Source organism: Eubalaena glacialis, chromosome 3 (assembly GCF_028564815.1).
Source record: "Eubalaena glacialis isolate mEubGla1 chromosome 3, mEubGla1.1.hap2.+ XY, whole genome shotgun sequence".
Lineage (NCBI taxonomy): Eukaryota > Metazoa > Chordata > Mammalia > Artiodactyla > Balaenidae > Eubalaena > Eubalaena glacialis.
In genome coordinates, this window is record NC_083718.1 from 101,118,792 (window position 1) to 101,130,037 (window position 11,246).

The 11,246-nt window shown below is 38.5% G+C and overlaps 1 pseudogene; it reads left to right on the plus strand.

The window, feature by feature from the left end:
• Window positions 1-2,079: 2,079 nt before the first annotated feature.
• Window positions 2,080-10,840, plus strand: LOC133087116 (BRISC complex subunit Abraxas 2-like; annotated as a pseudogene).
• The last annotated feature ends 406 nt before the right edge of the window (window positions 10,841-11,246 follow it).

An 11,246-nucleotide genomic window follows, 5' to 3' on the forward strand; every position in this document is an offset into this window, starting at 1 on the left:
TTAGTTACAGATGTGTGGCAGATACAGATGCAGTGTGGCTACCCCTACATCCCATGCATTTTTAAGATAAACTATTGAGAATTACAAACACACAAAGAAGTGCACAGATCATGTATATGTTTCTCAATAAATTTTCACAAAATGAACATGTTCATGTAACCCCTTTCCAGAGCAATAAACAAAAACATTACCAAGTTCCCAAGTGGGGGCCTCTGCTCCCTCCCAATCACAACTCTCCTCACCAAAGGTAACACCAGCCCACCTCTCATCACCATAGATGAGTTTTAGTTTTTTGTGTCTGGATTCTTTTGCTCAATATTAGGTGTGTAAGTACTGGCATTGTTAGTAGTTTATTCATTAATACTGCTGTTTAGTATCCCATTTTGTGGATATACTACAATTTATCTATTCATTCTACTTTAGCTCACTTGTTTGGTTTACTAGTTTGGGGCTATTAGAAAGAGTGCTGCTATCTATATTCTAACATATAGCTTTCAGTAAACATTTATATACATACATTTCTGTTCATTCACTTATCCTTCTCTTGGGATATTAAATTGCCAACATGAAATCAAGAATTGCATTCTATTTTGTTTTAAATACAGGAATGTGTTTCTGAAAATATTTGAGTTTTGAAGGCAAGTAAAGGGAACTTCTTAAGCTGGTCCACTTTCCAATTCCAAACATTAGGACTCTTAAGTCTGTTTCAAGTTCTATTTCCCAGAAGTAAGGAAGCAAATTAATAGAGACTATTAATTTAAAAAAATCCGTTCTCAGTTTAAAACAAATAAGCAAACCAAATATTCTGTAACATCAAAGAAAAAGGAGAAATCACAAAATTTAAAGGTAATATGAATTCCTAAAGAGGAACTTTCACATGAATTCCTAGAAATTTTATAAAAATAACTCATACTAATGGTTAGTAAACTGAAACTGGATCTTAACAATGAACCCAGAAAGACTGAAATAATTTGTAAAGTGTAAAAAGTAAAATCAGTATTGAAAACATTTAATATAGTGTAGTTGAATTGTCCTTGAAGAAAATCAGATAAGTGAAATAGAAGACAGATTGGAGCAATTTTATTCCAAGAGGAGAAGGAGAATGAAAATATACTATGTAAGTAATAGGAGCCTCCTGAAAAGAGCACAGAACAAAGAGGGATGACTAAATAAGCAAGGACATAATAAAATAAAATTAAAAATCTAGAACTAAAGTAAATAAATTCTCAAGATTGAGAACTAAGAGAAATTAAAAAGGCCTACTATGTTCCAAGTAAAATGTACAAATATAAACTACTACTGAAAGACATTAACAATTTTAACTTTAATTTTCAATGCCAAAACTCAATGAAATAACATATCAAACAAATACTGATTAAATATTGGGTTGGCCAAAAAGTTCGTTCGGGCGTTTTTCATAAGATCTTACGGGAAACCCAAACGAAATTTTTGGCCAACCCAATAATTTATTTAAATATCTTTTCCTGAATAAAACACTGGCAGATGTAATATAACATCTTAAACATGGAATTCCACACTTTGAGCTCAACAACAATGTCTTTTTTCTTTTTGCATTTTCTAGCATGTTGTTCACTTACTACATCTTCCTATTTTATCTAAATTGATCATCCTTTAGTCTTATATAAATACATATTGTGCAGGTTATATCTTAATATATCCCCAGACATTCAAAAAGACTCATGGGATCACTGATGAACACGAAGAGTTAAATAATTGATTTCTCAAAGTATAGGTACAATTTTGTACCAATAATGGAATATCCACTAAATGTGGCTGTTGTTTTTGAAAAGAAACAATTAGGTTTAATTAAACAACATCATTAAGACAGGGGAAAGACTAATAAAATAAATTAGAATACAGAACACCAAAATTGAAGGAGAGCTAGTACTGAAAAATCTTAACTGGTATAACTGCTGGAGAAAAGTAGGATACAAAAGAAAAAAAAATGGTGACAATTAATGGACTCTATCTTCAAGATAAAATACAGATATATGGGAAGAGTCAGAAGGTAAGAGAGAAGCTATAAAAGTGTTCAACTGTTCTTTCTTCAAAGGCAATATGGAAAAAGACTACCCTAATATTTCAAAACTTGTAGTACATTACAAAATGAGTAATTATGCAATTAAGAAGGAAACAGTAGAGGAGCTTCAAGACGGCGGAAAAGTAAGACATGGAGATCACCTTCCTCACCACAAATACATCAGAAATACATCTACGTGTGGAACAATGGCTACAGAACACCTACTGAACGCTGGCAGAAGACCTCAGACCTCCCAAAAGGCAAGAAACTCCCCAAGTACCTGGGTAGGGCAAAAGAAAAAACAGAGACAAAAGAATAGGGATGGGACCTGCACCAGTGGGAGGGAGCCGTGAAGGAGGAAAGTTTTCCACACACTAGGAAGGCCCTTCGTGGGCAGAGACTGCGGGTGGCAGAGGGGGGGAAGCTTCGGAGCCACGGAGGAGAGCGCAGCAACAGGGGTGCAGAGGGAAAAGCGAAGAGATTCCCGCACAGAGGATCGGTGCCGACCAGCACTCACCAGCCCAAGAGGCTTGTCTGCTCACCCGCTGGGACGGTTGGGGCCTGGGAGCTGAGGCTCGGGCTTCGGTCGGATCCCAGGGAGAGGACTGGGGTTCACTGCATGAACACAGCCTGAATGGGGCTAGTGCACCACAGCTAGCTGGGAGGGAGTCCGGGAAAAAGTCTGGAGCTGCCGAAGAGGGAAGAAACTTTTTCTTGCCTCTTTGTTTCCTGGTGCATGAGGAGAGGGGATTAAGAGCGCCACTTAAAGGAGCTCCAGAGATGGCCGCAAGCCGCGGCTATCAGCGCGGACCCCAGAGACGGGCATGAGATGCTAAGGCTGCTGCTGCCGCCACCAAGAAGCCTGTGTGCAAGCACAGGTCACTCTCCACACCTCCCCTCCCGGGAGCCTGTGCAGCCCGCCACTGCCAGGGTCCCATGATCCAGGGACAACTTCCCCGGGAAAATGCACAGTGCGCCTCAGGTTGTTGCAATGTCACGCTGGCCTCTGCTGCCACAGACTCTCCCCGCATCCGTAGCCCCCCCCCCCAGCCTGAGTGAGCCAGAGCCCCCGAATCAGCTGCTCCTTTAACCCCGTCCTGTCTGAGGGAAGAACAGAGGTCCTGAGGCGACCTACATGCAGAGGCGGGGCCAAATCCAAAGCTGAACCCCGGGAGCTGTGTGAACAAAGAAGAGAAAGGGAAATCTCTCCCAGCAGCCTCAGAAGCAGCGGATTAAAGCTCCACAAACAACCTGATGTACCTGCATCTGTTGAATACCTGAATAAACAACGAATCATCCCAAATTGAGGAGGCGGACTTTGGAAGCAACGATATATATATATTTTTCCCTTTTTCTCTTTTTGTGAGTGTGTATGTGTATGCTTCTGTGTGTGATTTTGTCTGTATAGTTTTGCTTTTACCACTTGTCCTAGGGTTCTGTCCGTTTTTCTTTTTCTTTTTGTATAGTTTTTAGCACTTGTTATCATTGGTGGATTTGTTTTTTGGTTTGGTTGCTCTCTTCTTTCTTTCTTTTTTTTTTAATTACTTTTTAAAACATTTTTTTAACAATTATTTTTATTTTGTATTTTAATAACTATTTTATTTTACTTTATTTTATTTTATCTTCTTCTTTCTTTCTTTCTTTCTTTCTTTCTTTTTTCTGCCTTTTGTTCTGAGCTGTGTGGAGGACAGGCTCTTGGTGCTCCAGCCAGGCGTCAGGGCTGTGCCTCTGAGGTGGGAGAGCCAAGTTCAGGACACTGGTCCACAAAAGACCTCCCAGCTCCACGTAACATCAAACGGTGAAAATCATCCAGAGATCTCCATCTCAACGCCAAGACCCAGCTCCACTCAAAGACCAGCAAGCTACAGTGCTGCATACCCTATGCCATCCAACAAGCAAGACATAAACACAAGTCCATCCATTAGCAGAGAGGCTGCCTAGAATCATAATAAGGCCACAGACACCCCAAAACACACCACCAGACGTGAACCTGCCCACCAGAAAGACAAGATCCAGCCTCATCCACCAGAACACAGGCATTAGTCCCCTCCACCAGGAAGCCTACACAACCCACTGAACAAACCTTAGCCACTGGGACAGACACCAAAAACAGCAGGAACTATGAACCTGCAGCTTGTGAAAAGGAGACCCCAAACACAGTAAGTTAAGCAAAATGAGAAGACAGAGAAACACACAGCAGATGAAGGAGCAAGGCAAAAACCCACCAGACCTAACAAATGAAGAAGAAATAGGCAGTCTACCGGAAAAGGATTCAGAATAATGACAGTAAAGATTATCCAAAATCTTGGAAATACAATGGAGAAAATACAAGAAGCATTTAACAAGGACCTAGAAGAACTAAAGGGCATACAAACAGTGATGAACAACAAAATAAATGAAATTAAAACTTCTCTAGAAGGAATCAATAGCAGAATAACTGAGGCAGAAGAACGGATAAGTGACCTGGAAGATAAAACAGTGGAAATAACTACTGCAGAACAGAATAAAGAAAAAACAATGAAAAGAATTTAGGACAGTCTCAGAGACCTCTGGGACAACATTAAATGCACCAACATTCGAATTATAGGGGTCCCAGAAGAAGAAGAGAAAAAGAAAAGGACTGAGAAAACATTTGAAGAGATTATAGTTGAAAACTTCCCTAATATGGGAAAGGAAATAGTTAATCAAGTCCAGGAAGTACAGAGAGTCCCATACAGGATAAATCCAAGGAGAAACATGGCAAGACACATTGTAATCAAATTGGCAAAAATTAAAGACAAAGAAAAATTATTGAAAGCAGCAAGGGAAAAATGACAAATAGCATACAAGGGAACTCCCATAAGGTTAACAGCTGATTTCTCAGCAGAAACTCTACAAGCCAGAAGGGACTGCCATGATATACTTAAAGTGATGAAAGGGAAGAACCTACAACCAAGACTACTCTACCCGGCAAGGATCTCATTCAGATTCGACGGAGAAATCAAAAGCTTTACAGACAAGCAAAAGCTAAGAGAATTCAGCACCCCCAAACCAGCTCTACAACAAATGTGAAAGGAACTTCTCTAAGTGGGAAACATAAGAGAAGAAAAGGACCTACAAAAACAAACCCGAAACAATTAAGAAAATGGTCATAGGAACATACATATTGATAATTACCTTAAATGTGAATGGATTAAATGCTCCAACCAAAAGACACAGGCTTGCTGAATGGATACAAAAACAAGACCCATATATATACTGTCTACAAGAGACCCACTTCAGACCTAGAGACACATACAGACTGAAACTGAGGGGCTGGAAAAAGATATTCCATGCAAATGGAAATCAAAAGAAAGCTGGAGTAGCAACACTCATATCAGATAAAGTAGACTTTAAAGTAAAGAATGCTACAAGAGACAAAGAACTACACTACATAATGATCAAGGGATCAATCCAAGAAGAAGATATAAAATTATAAATATATATGCACCCAACATAGGAGCACCTCAATATATAAGGCAACTGCTAACAGCTATAAAAGAGGAAATTGACAGTAACACAATAATAGTGGGGGACATTAACACCTCACTTACACCAATGGACAGATCATCAAAAATGAAAATAAATAAGGAAACAGAAGCTTTAAATGACACAATAGACCAGATAGATTTAATTGATATTTATAAGACATTCCATCCAAAAACAGCAGATTACACTTTCTTCTCAAGTGCACACAGAACATTCTCCAGGATAGATCACATCTTGGGTCACAAATCAAGCCTCAGTAAATTTAAGAAAATTGAAATCATATCAAGCATCTTTTCTGACCACAACACTATGAGATTAGAAATCAATTACGGGGGAAAAACATAAAAGACACAAACACATGGAGGCTAAACCATACGTTACTAAATAACCAGGAGATCACTGAAGAAATCAAGGAGGAAATCAAAAAATACTTAGAAACAAATGACAATGAAAACACGACGATCCAAAACCTATGGGATGCAGCAAAAGCAGTTCTAAGAGGGAAGTTTATAGCTATACAAGCCAACCTCAAGAAACAAGAAAAATCTCAAGTAAACAATCTAACCTTACACCTAAAGGAACTAGAGAAAGACAAACAAACAAAACCCAAAGTTAGCAGAAGGAAAGAAATCATAAAGATCAGAGCAGAAATAAATGAAATAGAAACAAAGAACACAATAGCAAAGATCAATAAAACTAAAAGCTGGTTCTTTGAGAAGATAAACAAAATTGATAAACCATTAGCCAGACTCATCAAGAAAAAAAGGGAGAAGACTCCAATCAATAAAATTAGAAATGAAAAAGGAGAAGTTACAACAGACACCACAGAAATACAAAGCACCCTAAGAGACTACTACAAGCAACTCTGTGCCAATAAATTGGACAACCTGGAAGAAATGGACAAATTCTTAGAAAGGTATAACCTTCCGAGACTGAACCAGGAAGAAACAGAAAATATGAACAGACCAATCACAAGTAATGAAATTGAAACTGTGATTAAATATCTTCTAACAAACAAAAGCCCAGGACCAGATGGCTTCACAGGTGAATTCTATCAAACCTTTAGAGAAGAGCTAACACCTATCCTTCTCAAACTCTTCCAAAATATAGCAGAGGGAGGGACACTCCCAAACTCATTCTATGAGGCCACCATCACCCTGGTACCAAAACCAGACAAAGATGTCACAAAAAAAGAAAACTACAGACCAATATTACTAATGAACATAGATGCGAAAATTCTCAACAAAATACTAGCAAACAGAATCCAACAGCACATTAAAAGGATCGTACACCATGATCAAGTAGGGTTTATCCCAGGATGCAAGGATTCTTCAATATACACAAATAAATCAATGTGATACACCATATTAACAAATAGAAGGATAAAAACCATATGATAATCTCAACAGATGCAGAAAAATTTTTCAACAAAATTCAACACCCATTTATGATAAAAACTCTCCAGATAGTGGGCATAGAGGGAACTTACCTCAACATAATAAAGGCCATATATGACAAACCCACAGCCAACATCGTCCTCCATGGTGAAATACTGAAACCATTTCAACCAATATGAGGAACAAGACAAGGTTGCCCACTCTCACCAGTATTATTCAACATAGTTTTGGAAGTGTTAGCCACAGCAATTAGAGAAGAAAAAGAAATAAAAGGAATCCAAATCGGAAAAGAAGAAGTAAAGCTGTCACTGTTTGCAGATGACATGATACTATACATAGAGAATCCTAAAGATGCCACCAGAAAACTACTATAGCTAATCAATGAATTTGGTAAAGTAGCAGGATACAAAATTAATGCACAGAAATCTCTTGCATTCCTATACACTAATGATAAAAAATCTGAAAGTGAAATTAAGAAAACACTCCCATTGACCATTGCAACAAAAATAATAAAATACCTAGGAATAAACCTACCTAAGGAGACAAAAGACCTGTATGCAGAAAACTATAAGACACTGATGAACAAAATTAAAGATGATACAAACAGATGGAGAGATATACCATGTTCTTGGATTGGAAGAATCAACATTGTGAAAACGACTATACTACCCAAAGCAATCTACAGATCCAATGCAATCCCTATCAAACTACCACTGGCATTTTTCACAGAACTAGAACAAAAAATTTCACAATTTGTATGGAAACACAAAAGACCCCGAATAGACAAAGCAATCTTGAGAAAGAAAAACGGAGGTGGAGAAATCAAGCTCCCTGACTTCAGACTACACTACAAAGCAACAGTAATCAAGAGAGTATGGTACTGGCACAAAAACAGAAATATAGATCAATGGATCAGGATAGAAAGCCCAGAGGTAAACCCACGCACATATGGTCACCTTATCTTTGATAAAGGAGGCCAGAATATACAGTGGAGGAAAGACAGCCTCTTCAATAAGTGGTGCTGGGAAAACTGGACAGCTACATGTAAAAGAATGAAATTAGAACACTCCCTAACACCATACACAAAAGTAAACTCAAAACGAATTAAAGACCTAAATGTAAGGCCTGACATTATCAAACCCTTAGAGGAAAACACAGGCAGAACACTCTATGGCATAAATCACAGCAAGATCCTTTTTGACCCACCTCTTAGAGAAATGGAAATAAAAACAAAAATAAACAATTGGGACCTAATGAAACTTAAAAGCTTTTGCACAGCAAAGGAAACCATAAACAAGACCAAAAGACAACCCTCAGAATGGGAGAAAATATTTGCAAATGAAACAACTGACAAAGGATTAATCTCCAAAATTTACAAGCAGCTCATGCAGCTCAATATCAAAAAAACAAACAACCCAATCCAAAATGGGCAGAAGACCTAAATAGACATTTCTCCAAAGAAGATATACAGATTGCCAACAAACACATGAAAGAATGCTCAACATCATTAATCATTAGAGAAATGCAAATCAAAACTACAATGAGATATCATCTCACACTGGTCAGAATGGCCATCATCAAAAAATCTACAAACAATGAATGCTGGAGAGGGTCCGGAGAAAAGGGAACTCTCTTGCACTGTTGGTGGGAATGTATGGCCACTAAGGAGAATAGTATGGAGGTTCCTTAAAAAACTAAAAATAGAACTACCATACAAACCCACAGTCCCACTACTGGGCATATACTCTGAGAAAACCATAATTCAAAAAGAGTCATGTACCAAAATGTTCATTGCCACTCTATTTACAATAGCCAGGACATGGAAGCAACCTAAGTGTCCATCAACAGATGAATGGATAAAGAGGATGTGGCACATATATACAATGGAATATTACTCAGCCATAAAAAGAAACGAAACTGAGTTATTTGTAGTGAGGTGGATGGACCTAGCGACTGTCATACAGAGTGAAGTAAGTCAGGAAAAGAAAAATAAATACCATATGCTAACACATATATATGGAATCTAGAAAAGAATGGTCATGAAGAAACTAGGGGCAAGACGGGAATAGAGACACAGACCTACTAGAGAATGGACTTGAGCATACGGGGAGGGGGAAGGGTAAGCTGGGACAAAAAGAGTGGCATGGACATATATACACTAACAAACGTAAAATAGATAGCTAGTGGGAAGCAGCCACATAGCACAGGGAGATCAGCTTGGTGCTTTGTGACCACCTAGAGGGGTGGGATAGGGAGGGTAGGAAGGAGGGAAATGCAAGAGGGAAGAGATATGGGGACATATGTATATGTATAACTGATTCACTTTGTTATTAAGCAGAAACTAACACACCATTATAAAGCAATTATACTCCAATAAAGATGTTAAAAAAAAAAGGAAACAGTAAAATAAGAGCATAAAATAGGATTATAGAAGATGACATCTAAATAACAATTAGAACAATAAATTTTAATGCTTTAAAATCTCTATAAAAATCTGAAGGATCTTATATTGAATTGATAAAATATATTAAAAATATAGAATACGTTTTTTAGACTCTACATGTTAAAACCTATGGGGAGTTCTCCAAGGCCCACACCCAGTTCCCCGGGTTAGCGCTTCTCTGAGGTCCGCCTTCACCATAAATTGGGGGTCCTAAGCACAGATGTATGCCAGGCAGAATCTCACTTGCTTCCCCTTGCCCTTCCTTGCCAGAACCAGATTGACCCCCTTCATGGAAGCACCAGCCTAAGCATGATTATACTTGGGGACTGCTATTTTTAAGTGACCAATTTGAGGAAGGAGTTTTGCTGGAACAGGTAAGACAGGGTGAAACCTTTAGCATTGGTCACTCACAAATCAACAACGCAGAATTTTTGCAAGTAATTGAAACCATTAGCCTTCTTCAAAACTTTTTAGTTTTTATAACTAGGCAAGCAAAGTTAGTAAAGACAGTTTGCATGGTATTTTTAAAGATCAGAGAAAGTTATTGGTGGGTACAGATTCTGGCAAAACACACAGCAGAAACACGCAGAGAGAAGGTTTTCCACAAGCAGCTCACCAGCGTTCTCCCCAAGCTTGACCTCCTTTTCCTTCTCTGCAGTTTCATCTCCACAGCCAACAACTCCACTCATGCTTTAGTAAAGGTTCTCTTGAGACTAAATTGAAGATGGAATCAAAGGAAATCCTTCGCTATTCCCAACGTAGGCAAGATTAGCCAGCATGAGTACAAAGTGCCTTCAGTGACAAATATTAAGAGTTATGCCAGTTATTAAAGAGCATGGCAATGACTTTATTTTTTTTTTTTAACAAGGACGGAGTAATGAAAGACATCAGGGCTATTCACAGGTTTATATCGCCCTTCACGCAGGCAGTGTGTGCAGCTGTGGAAAAGAGTGAGTGAGTTGTTGAATCTTGTCAGGCAGAAGTGAACAAATTAAGAAGACAAATCACTCAGATGAAAAACAAACAAAAGAAAAGAAGAAGAAAGAAGATTGCAGCAGGCAATGGTAAGCAAACAGATGCCGTCTGAAAGTTTGGAACCCATGTTTGGTCCTCCGATGCCATGAGTCTGTAGCTGAGGTAGAAGTACACTGGGAGATGCAAAGCCTTCTGAACCTCCTCCCTCTTACTCTGATTTTCACCCACACAGTCAAGAAACCACTTCGAGCCTTTCTCACATGGAAAGTAGAGTATGTATGCCTTGGTCTCAAGCCATGGGCTCTTCCAATTATGCTTCCATTGGTGCCAGACTGAAATATCCTGGAAGTGAAGCAGGATGAAACTTTGATTGACCCCCACCCCCCTAACATTAGGGAATACTCACGTTTGAGGAATTTGCCACCACTGACATATACCCAAGAGGGCTCCAGGAACACTCAGACCTCCCATAATTAATTCAAGAAGATGCACTCTCCACTTAGCACCATTTTTCTTAATTACTTATTGAGACAATATTTGAAAACTTGTTCTGAGGGAGAATTGCTTTCTTAGATCCCTGGACTCCCAAGAGGAGGGTCCTTGTGCACAGAACTTGTTGGAGCTTCACATATGCAGATCCTCACCTTTGGTCCCAGTGTGAAGGTTTTAAGACACAACCATTAAGATAATCAAATTGCCTAATTCTGGTGTGATTCAAGGGTGTACAGTTAAATTTAGGCAAAGTAAAATTATAAACATAGTTTTTGTTCTTTAAAATAAATTAGAAAATAGAGACTAAGCACAAGTAATCTATAAATGTTCTATAGTTAATCTATAAATGAAAAATTTACTCCTTGCACTATCATGCCTTGAAATTTACTTT